We start from the raw sequence: 11,264 nt of genomic DNA, 5'->3' as shown, positions 1-11,264 counted from the left end.
ATCACCTGAAAAAGAAAGTGGAGAACAGGCCAACACAAGGAAATGATGATCTGTCTATAATCTGATCAGATCGCAATTTTTACTTTTGCACACACAGGTTATATACACTTAAAGGCAGGGTGTGGGGAAGGGGATGATGAAGGAATGTGGGTGTTCAGGGGGAATACAGATTGTTCAGGGGGAGTACAGATTTCTTCCAGAACAGAGTGTCCGCTTGGTGAAGGTTCATGGGACAGATCATTATGACTCTGCCTATTATTCACTTGTCCTTATCAAAGTTGGTATTGTCTGCCAAGGCTACCTATTTACAAGGTCTATGACTCCTCTGGCTGGTAAATTTCCATGAAAGCTCCCTGTTTACAATAGCTTATAGTCATCTGTTTCAATGTTTTTCCACAGAGACCCAAGACTTGGTGTTAGTATACATGTATGACAGGCCTATTGCTGATTTTAGGCGTATGGCTGATTTTAGGCCTTCAGTGTATAAGCAGGGCTGCCCCTGACACCCTTACATTTAGAACATAGATATTCAGAATTGAGAGTTTGTCTTGGTATTTTTTTCCTTTGATGAGTATGAAGTTTCCTCTCTTATCTTTTTTGATAAAATTTGGTTGAAAATCAATCTTATTTGATATTAGAATGGCTACTCCAACTTTTTTCTTGGGACTATTTGGTTTGAAAATTGTTTTCCAGCCTTTTACTCTGAGGTATTATCTGTCTTTGTCACTGAGGTGTGTTTCCTGTATGCAGCAAAATTTTGGGTCCTGTTTACATATCCAGTCTGTTAGTGTATGTCTTTTTATTGGAGAATTGAATCCATTGATATTAAAAGATATTTTTAATGAAGAGTGATTGTTGCTTCCTGCTATTTTTATTGTAAGAGGTGGAATTATGTCTATGTGGCTCTCTCTTTTTGGTTTGTTAAAAGATTATTTTCTTGATTTTTCTAGGGTATAGGTTGTATCAATATTTAGTATTTTGTATCTATATTCATATGGAAAAATGGTCTGAATTTCTACCTCATTTATTTGTTGGGTACTTGCTGTGTGGTCTAGGTATCAGCATGACTGTGAACTCATAGACTAGATGATAGATAGATAGATAGATAGATAGATAGATAGATAGATAGATAGACAGACTATAGACAGAAAGACAGACAAACAGACAGAAAATGTCCTAATACAAACTCATACTATTCTTCCATTTCTCCACATATGCTCTTCATTGTGTGGTGTAGGGGAGTAACACTGGAGCCACACAAAACTCAGGCAAGCACCTTGCTACTGAACATGTCCATTTTAATTAATTAGTTCATTTTTTGAAGTATTTGTGGAGTGTATTTCACAAGACTTTTTAAATTAGTTATATATGCATATGTATTGTGCATGTAAAAGTAGGGACCCACAGATGCCTGAAAATATTACCCTGCCACCTGAAGCCCGAGTTCCAGCTGAGAGCCACCTGATGATATTAGTTCTGAAACTAATCTTTGGTCTTCTTTTTAAACAACATGTGGTTCTAAAATATTAGTCCTCTCTCTTCATCTATGGGTCCTTGGTCTTTTGTTTGTTTGTCTAAAGAGCATGAAAGAAGTTTATTGTGAGCAAACTTCCAGCAGGTTCATACGTTCCAAGGAACAAGGCCTGTGAAGTTAACAGGTAGACAGGGAGACACAGTGTAGAGGGATGAAGAAAAAAGGAGTATGAGAGACATAGAGGATATTTTTATCACTCTCTTGTGATGCAGCCCTACCTAGACATCCATATCTGAACCACCTTAGCTGATAACTTTATCCACCTATCCAAGATTTTGAATTCTATCAGGCCTGGTGTTACATTTGGACTCTCTCCAGAGGGCATTGGTTGCAGAATCCTTAAATTTAGTTACTTTATTCTGCTCAGACAAAAGTAATGACATCTAAACCAATGATTCATGTTTTATTTATTTACTAAATATTACAGTAAAGAACAAAAAGTTTGCAAGTTCACAACAAGGCATCCAGTTAAACTGTCCTGGCAGAAGCCAGTCAAAACTGTCAAGTTGTCTTGATGACTCCACAAGGACCCTGTTCTCAGAGTCTATCAAACTATTCCCCATGGCAAGCTCAGCTTCCAAGATCCAGTCACTGTACATACATTTGTTTCCAACCATCAGAGCAGTGTCTGAAGTTACAGTCTCTGAGAAGCCTGGATCAGAGATATATCTAAAACTTTCCATTTCTTCAGATGCAAAATTCATAGTTCCTTATTTGATGAGGCCTTCCTCTCTACCAGAGCTGTAGCTACTTTGTTCCTTAACTACTGGTTAATACATATTATTGAGAGAGAAAAAGTAAAGGAACCATTGTGGGATACATAAGGTCATCTAGGATGAAATGAGTTGTGGAGAAAGACATTAAAACATCCTTTCTGTCTCTCAGATACCTATATCTTTCTCCTCACACCCTGTCTCAGAGAAAGGTCAAGCTGACTACATACCATTTTATGTTCTGTATGCTCTGAGGTTTGTTAATGTTATGGAGTTCCACAACCATAAGCTACACTTGCAAGCAATTAGACTAATGGTCAATTAGAACTATTTTGTGATGCTAGCCAAAATATCTTCAGTCAGAGTTCAATATCAAGCAGTACTTTTCTGTTTTTTTCCTGGAATAGGTGGTCCTGTGAAATGTTCACAATTCAGCCTTAGCTCCAGAGTCTTGTCTGCAACTCTAAGAGATCAGTTGAGGGAAGTGTGTTTAAAAAATGGGTATATGACTATAATTATTGTTTTGTGGTATTGTGGATTTTCCTGGAACCCAATATTATTTGCTGCCAGCAGGGACAAATCCTGGGCCCTAGTGCATAGACACAGGGCCCACCACATCTAACACAGATTTCTGTTGCAAAGGAGATGCTCTTGGGTTGTCATATGCCATGAGTGTATTCATGAGCCCCACACTAAGTTGGACAAATAGTTCTGTGGAGAGGACACCCAAGTTATCATAGCACTCCAGAGGGTCAGGGAACTGTCCCACATTCAATCTGCTCAAGTTGGCTGTGTGCCTCAAGACATCCTTCAGGATGGGCATGGAGGAATTGTTGTCATAGAATCTGATCTTTGTGAGCTGGGAGCAGTGTCTGAGGCAGGTATAAGGACAGTGAGTTTAGAGTTATTCATCCTACAAATTTTGAGTCCGGGGACTGCAAGGTGTCTGCCAGATTTTCTAGGAGAACTTGGAGAGGCATAATATTTAAACTCAACAAGACTGTGCCTCACATGTCCAGATGTTTGAGCAGAAAGAGCCTCTGAAAACAGGAAAAAGGAGTCCAAGTCTGACTGTAAAATTTGGTAGTGAGTGATACAGAGGGTCTCCCAGGGCTTCCTCAGGCACCTAGGAGGTAGGTGCCTCGAGGTAAGTTTGTCCAAATAATCAAGAACATAATCTAAGGTGTCTTGTAGGATCCTGCTGAGTCAAGTCAATCCTATAGTTCATCTCCTGGCCTCATTCTCAAGCAGAATATCAATTCCATCATAAACTCTGCACAATCACTCTTGTCATTTACAAACCCGCACTTTTCTGCCCTGTCACATGCACTCAGCACTAATTGGGCCCAAACATCTCACCCATGTGGGAAAATAGGTGCATACTGGAGGCTGTTCTCACAGACCTGAAAACATAGCAAACATTCTCACTGTGTGGATAAGTACCTGAGATTCTTACCTACATTCTCCCTTCTGTTTGTTTTGTATTGATTGGGTAGCCTTGATTTCCAGATGAATTAAATTGCATCCTGACCAGATTTGACCTACTCCTTACCTCAGTTCATTTCTCTGCTTCATAACTGCCCATTTGAGAACTTAATTCACACTACACATAACTACCATGTTCTAATGACTCCCTACATGTTCCCAGTAAAAGGCAGGCATCATGTACCAGTATCGTTAAAATAAAATGGAAATATTTACTTTAGTAGCTCACCCAGCTCACTATTCTTCCTTACCTGAAGAGCTGCTTCCTATGGTCTCTGAGAAAGCACAAGCCATTCTAGGAGAGATGCTGGAGACCTTTGAGATTGGAGATCTGAGAAATGAACATGTTTATATACTTCTGTTTTCCAGCACTAGTGTTCCTTCCATGGTTAATGGTGTTGTTGTAGGTGGGTGCCAAGAACAATGCCTGAAGATGTCTCATTTGCCTGGAGCAAGGAGTAAAATGTGACACTGTGTATCCAGTCCACTCTGTGTTGAGCTCAAATTCCTCTACGTGCTTTGGATGGAAAACCTCCAAAATTCCTTGGATAACATAGACAGGCAGAGCCCAGATCTTCATCTTCACACAGCAGAAATTTATGTAGGCCTCTCTTTGCTGAGCCCACTGCAATAAGCATGCTTCTTTATTCAGATGGTAATAGAGGCAAAAGTCAACTACCACACTCAGACAGTCCTTCAGCCCATATCTTGGAAGGACCTTCACTACTTGCTTCTCATCTGCGATTTCTGTTAAATAGTCACACTCCTCTTCACCAAACCATGTGTTCCAGAAGGCATGATTCACATTCCTCAAGTCAAGAGTCTGAAGGTTTTGCCTCTTGCATTTAAAAGACATGAAGTCTTAACAGACATGACAAGACAGAGTCAGCTTTAACTATGTCTATAAATTCAGCTCTACACCTGCCAAAGTGTGTGTTTTTTCAGCACCAAGTGTGGAACGTGCATTTGTGCATGTAAAAAGGTTTCCCTGAGCTGAATATGTAGACCTGACCACTTTCCTTCCACTAAGATAATGTACATTTCTACTAAGTCCCTTCATTAGTGGCTGTGAGAATGCCAGGCATAGGCTTTTTCTACTGTGAGGCTTTATCTTGCTACTCTTAGCTTTAATCCATACTCAAATGTCCTTAGTACAAATAAACAATAGCTTTCAAGAATGCTGTATCCACACATGAGGATACCATCAGAAGCATCTGATCTACTTATAACCAAGCCAGTCTTCCTTGAAAGGTCTACTGTGTACTCCACTTGCTCCAGTCTCCAGTAATTGGATATTGCTTACCTGGGGTGAAACTCTCTTGTCAGTCACATGTCTACTCCATCTAGAACAGCTTGCAATGTTTCCAGGTCAGGTGTCTTCATCAATGCCCCCACGGGGAGACAGGGGAAAGGCCAGGATTCCACCATTGCCTTCATGAGCTTGGTGTGTCTGCCAGTGAAGGCATCTTTGAACAGTGCTGGGAAGAGTTCAGGGGGCAGGTCCTCCAGAGAGGATATGGCCAAAGCTTCATGTCTCAGCTGAGTCTGCCTTGCCAGCTTCTGGAGTGTGGGTGGATTCTGAACACGCATCCTCTAAGGTCTCTCTAGTCAGAAGGCTCCTGCGGAAAGAGTGAGAAAAGAGTTTACTTTCAATACAAAGTTTATAAAACTTAAACTTCTTTATTAGTAGATAATCTGCTCTCCTCATCTATGAAGGGTTTGTTGAAAGCTACAGCACACCCTCTAAAACTTAAAAAGGAAAACAAGGAGGGATGTGGTACATTTCTTATGCCAATAGTCAAAAGGTACAAGCTAGAAGATCCAGGTTGTATTTAATTACACAGTGAGTTGAGGTCCAGCATACAACATGCTGTGTTAAAATTACAAACTAAAAACCAATTTAAACTTTAACATCAGAAATCTCCAAAACAAATAACTAGTATATTCATCAATGTAGTTATGAATCAATATTCTCATCAGTACCATTGTAATACCTCTGACCTGGAAATTAACAAGATTTTTATCAGTAGATTTGAGGATAAATTAATATTGGGGTATTTGTAAAACGGCATTCTAGGGACTTCCGGTTTGGAACGGAGCCTAGAGCAGGTCGCAGGCAGCAGCTCCGTACCCAACCGCAGAAAACCAAGAAAAACAGGGACTCCCAGGAGCTTGAACTCACGCAGCATCCCAGGTAAGGAAAAAGCAGCACTCACCCCAAACAGGGAGCAACAGGGACCCACTGGGACCCAGGAATTCGCTCCTGGCCTGGAGCGGGCTCCATCCTGTCGGGGCCCGAGCACTCGCGGATCCCAGGAGGCAGCTCTGCACCCAATCTCGCAGACTCCAGAGGAAGCGGGGCTCGCAGGACCTCTGTGCCAAGCAGGGTCTTGGGCTAGGAGGTGGCAGTGCTTGCCCCCGAACAGGGAGTGGCTAGGACCCACTGGGACCCAGGAGTTCACTCCAGGGCCCGGAGCGTGGGTTCCTTCCGGTCTGTGCCAGAGCAGATCCCAGGAGTCAGCTCTGCACCCAATCTCACAGAACCTAGAGGGAGCGGGGCTCTCCGTGGCTCAAGCTAGCTCAAGCAGTTTCTTAGGCTAGGAGGTGGCAGTGCTCGCCCCCAATCAGGGAGCAACTGGGACCCACTGGGACCCACTGGGACTCATTGGGATCCAGGAATCCGCTCCTGACCCGGAGCCCCGGCCCCTTCCGGTTTCCACCTGAGCACCGAGCACATCTTGGGCCTCATCTCTAACTCAAGCAGCAAAACCCATCCCAAACAGTTCTGACACAACCTAGATAATAGGAAAGACAGGCCCCAGTCAGAGACAGCTCTGATAGCACAAAGGTGATCCAGATGGCGAAAGGCAAGCGCAAGAACACAAGCACCAGCAACCCAAGGTACTTGCCATTATCAGAACCTAGTTCTCCCACATTAGAAAGTCCTGAACTCCCCATATCACCAGGAAAACAAGAACCAGATCTAAAATCATTTCTAATGATGATGCTAGAGGACTACAAGAAGGAAGTAAATAACACTATCAAAAAACTTGAGGAGAACTTAGGAAAACAAGATGAAGTCCTTAAAGAAACACAAAAATCCTTTAAAGAATTACAAGAAAACACAAACAAACAGATGAAGGAATTGAACAAAACCATCCAGGACATAAAAATGGAAGTGGAAACAATAAAGAAATCACAAAGGGAGACTATCCTGGAGATAGAAAACCTAAGAAAGAAATCAGGAGTCATAGACACAAGCATCACCAACAGAATACAAGAGATAGAAGAAAGAATCTCAGGTGCAGAAGATACCTTAGAAAATATTGACACAACTATCAAAGAAAATGCAAAATGCAAAAAGTTGCTATCTCAAAATATCCAGGAAATTCAGGACGCAATGAGAAGACCAAACCTAAGGATAATAGGTATAGATGAGAGTGAAGATTCCCAACTTAAAGGGCCAGTAAATATCTTCAACAAAATTATTGAGGAAAACTTCCCTAACCTAAGGAATGAGATGCCCATAATCACACAAGAAGCCTACAGAACGCCAAACAGACTAGATCAAAAAAGAAATACCTCCCGTCACATAATAATCAAGACTCAAAATGTACAAAACAAAGACAGAATTTTAAAAGCAGTAAGGGAAAAAGGCCAAATAACATATAAAGGCAAACCTATCAGAATTACACCTGACTTCTCACCAGATACTATAAAAGCCAGAAGATCCTGGACAAATATCATACAAACCCTAAGAGAACATAAATGCCAGCCCAAGCTACTTTACCCAGCAAAACTCTCAATTACCATAGACGGAGAAACTAAGATATTCCATGACAAAACTGAATTTACACAGTATCTTCCCACAAAACCAGCTTTACAAAGGATAATAGCAGGAAAGCTCCAATGCAAGGAGGGCAATCATACCCCAGAAAGAGCAAGAAAATAATCCTTTTCCATCAAACCCAAAAGAAGATAACCACACAAACGATGTCTCCACTATTAGCAAAAATGACAGGAAGCAAGAACACCCTCTCCTTAATATCTCTTAACATCAATGGACTCAATTCCCCAATAAAAAGGCATAGGCTAACGGACTGGATACACAAACAGGACCCAGCTTTTTGCTGCTTACAGGAAACCCACCTCAGTGACAAAGACAGACACTACCTTAGAGTAAAAGGTTGGAAAACAATTTTTCAAGCAAATGGCACTAAGAAACAAGCGGGAGTAGCCATTCTAATATCGAATAAAATCAACTTTCAACTTAAAACTATCAAAAAGGATAAGGAAGGGCATTTCATACTTGTCAAAGGAAAAGTCAACCAACATGAACTCTCAATTCTGAATATCTATGCGCCAAATACAAGAGCATCGAATTTCATAAAAGAAACCTTACTAAAGCTCAAAACACACATTGCACCTCACATAATAATAGTGGGAGACTTCAACACCCCACTCTCAGCAATGGATAAATCATGGAAACAGAAACTAAATAGAGATACAGTAAAACTAACAGAAGTTATGAACCAAATGGACTTAACAGATATCTATAGAACATTTCACCCTAAAGCAAAAGAATATACCTTTTTCTCAGCACCTCATGGTACCTTCTCCAAAATAGACCATATAATTGGGCACAAGACAGGCCTCAACAGATATAAGAAAATTGAAATAATTCCCTGCATCCTATCAGATCACCATGGTCTAAGGCTGGTCTTCAAAAATGACAAAGAAAATGGAAAGCCCACATTTACATGGAAACTGAACAACACCCTACTCCTTGATAATCAGGTAAGGGAAGAAATAAAGAAAGAAATTAAAAACTTTTTAGAATTTAATGAAAATGATGACACATCATACCAAAATTTATGGGATACAATGAAAGCAGTGCTAAGAGGAAAATTCATAGCTCTAAGTGCCTACAAAAAGAAACTGGAGGGAGCATACACTAACAGCTTGACAGAGCACCTGAAAGACCTAGAACAAAAAGAAGCTAATACACCCAAGAGGAGTAGAAGGCAGGAAATAATTAAACTCAGGGCTGAAATCAACCAAATTGAATCAAAAAGAACTATCCAAAGAATCAATAAAACCAGGAGTTGGTTCTTTGAGAAAATCAACAAGATAGATAAACCCTTAGCTAGACTAATCAGAGGGCAGAGAGACAGTATCCAAATTAATAAAATCAGAACTCAAAAGGGGGACATAACAACAGAAACTGAGGAAATTAAAAAAATCATCAGATCCTACTACAAAAGCCTATATTCAACAAAATTGGAAAATTTGGATGAAATGGACAATTTCCTAGACAAATACCAGTTGCCAATGTTAAATCAGGACCAGATAAACCATCTAAACAGTCCCATAACCCCAAAAGAAATAGAAGCAGTCATTAAAAGTCTCCCTACAAAGAAAAGCCCGGGACCAGACGGTTTTAGTGCAGAATTCTATCAGACCTTCAAGGAAGACCTAATCCCAATTCTTTTCAAACTATTCCACAAAATAGAAAGAGAAGGTACACTACCCAACTCATTCTTTGAAGCCACAATTACACTCATACCTAAGCCACACAAAGACCCAACAAAGAAAGAGAACTTCAGGCCAATCTCCCTTATGAACATTGATGCAAAATTACTCAATAAAATTCTAGCGAACCGAATTCAAGAACACATCAAAACAATTATCCATCACGATCAAGTTGGCTTCATCCCAGGAATGCAGGGTTGGTTCAATATTCGAAAATCCATCAATGTAATCCATTATATAAACAAACTCAAAGAAAAAAACCACATGATCATCTCACTAGATGCTGAGAAAGCATTTGACAAAATTCAACACCCCTTCATGATAAAAGTCTTGGAAAGGTCAGGAATTCAAGGTCCATACCTAAACATAGTAAAAGCAATTTACAGCAAACCAGTAGCCAGCATTAAACTAAATGGAGAGAAACTTGAAGCAATCCCACTAAAATCAGGGACTAGGCAAGGCTGCCCACTCTCCCCCTACTTATTTAATATAGTATTGGAAGTCCTAGCCAGAGCAATTAGGCAACACAAGGAGGTCGAAGGGATACAAATTGGAAAGGAAGATGTAAAAATCTCACTATTTGCAGATGATATGATAGTATACTTAAGTGACCCCAAAACTTCCACCAGAGAACTCCTAAACCTGATAAACAACTTTAGCAAAGTGGCTGGATATAAAATTAACTCAAGAAAATCAGTAGCCTTCCTCTACTCAAAAGATAAACTGGCTGAGAAAGAAATTATGGAAATGACACCCTTCAAAATAGTCACAGATAATATAAAATACCTTGGTGTGAACCTAACCAAGCAAGTAAGAGTCCTGTATGACAAGAACTTCATTCCCCTGAAGAAAGAAATCGAAGCCGATCTCAGAAGATGGAAAGATCTCCCATGCTCATGGATTGGAAGGATTAATATAGTAAAAATGGCTATTTTGCCAAAAGCCATCTACAGATTTAATGCAATCCCCATCAAAATTCCCACTCAATTCTTCTCAGAGTTAGAAAGAGCAATCTTAAAATTTATTTGGAATAACAAAAAACCCAGGATTGCGAAAACTACTCTCAGCAATAAAAGAACTTCTGGAGGAATCACCATCCCAGACTTCAAGCTGTACTACAAAGCGATAGTGATAAAAACTGCATGGTATTGGAACAGAGACGGGCAGGAGGATCAGTGGTATAGAATAGAAGACCCAGAAATGAACCCCCATACCTATGGTAACTTAATCTTTGACAAAGGGGCTAAAACCATCGAATGGAAAAAAGATAGCATTTTCAACAAATGGTGCTGGTCCAACTGGTGGTCAGCATGTAGAAAAATGAAAATTGATCCATACTTATCTCCTTGTACAAAGCTCAATTCCAAGTGGATTAAGGACCTCCACCTAAAACCAGCCACACTGAAACTAATAGAAGAGAAACTGGGAAAAAGCCTGGAATACATAGGCACAGGGAAAAAGTTCCTGAACAGAACGCCAATGGCCTGTGCTCTAAGACCAAAAATTGACAAATGGGACCTCATAAAGCTGCAAAGCTTCTGTAAAGCAAAGGACACAGTCAATAGGACAGAGCGGCAACCAACAGATTGGGAAAAGATATTCACCAACCCTACATCTGATAAAGGGCTAATATCCAAGGTATACAAAGAACTGAAGAAATTAGACTCTAGACAATCAAAGAACCCTATTAAAAAATGGAGCACAGACCTGAACAAAGAATTCTCAACTGAGGAAACTCGAATGGTTGAGAAGCACCTAAAGAAGTGTTCAGCATCCCTAGTCATCAGGGAAATGCAAATGAAAACAACACTGAGATTCCACCTCACACCAGTCAGAATGGCTAAGATCAAAAACACAGGTGACAGTACATGTTGGCGAGGATGTGGAGAAAGAGGAACACTCCTCCACTGTTGGTGAGATTGTAAACTGGTACAACCACTATGGAAGGCAGTCTGGCGGTATCTCAGAAAATTGAACATAGCGTTACCTAGGGACCCAGC

At 40.5% G+C, this 11,264-nt stretch overlaps 1 pseudogene; it reads right to left on the bottom strand.

Annotated features, from left to right (window-relative positions):
• Window positions 1-2,762: 2,762 nt before the first annotated feature.
• On the bottom strand, window positions 2,763-5,322 carry LOC114633879 (annotated as a pseudogene).
• Between the last annotated feature and the right edge of the window lie 5,942 nt (window positions 5,323-11,264).

This window comes from Grammomys surdaster, unplaced genomic scaffold (genome assembly GCF_004785775.1).
Source record: "Grammomys surdaster isolate TR1022 unplaced genomic scaffold, NIH_TR_1.0 772, whole genome shotgun sequence".
NCBI classification, from domain to species: domain Eukaryota; kingdom Metazoa; phylum Chordata; class Mammalia; order Rodentia; family Muridae; genus Grammomys; species Grammomys surdaster.
This window is presented reverse-complemented; position numbering and strand designations above follow the sequence as displayed.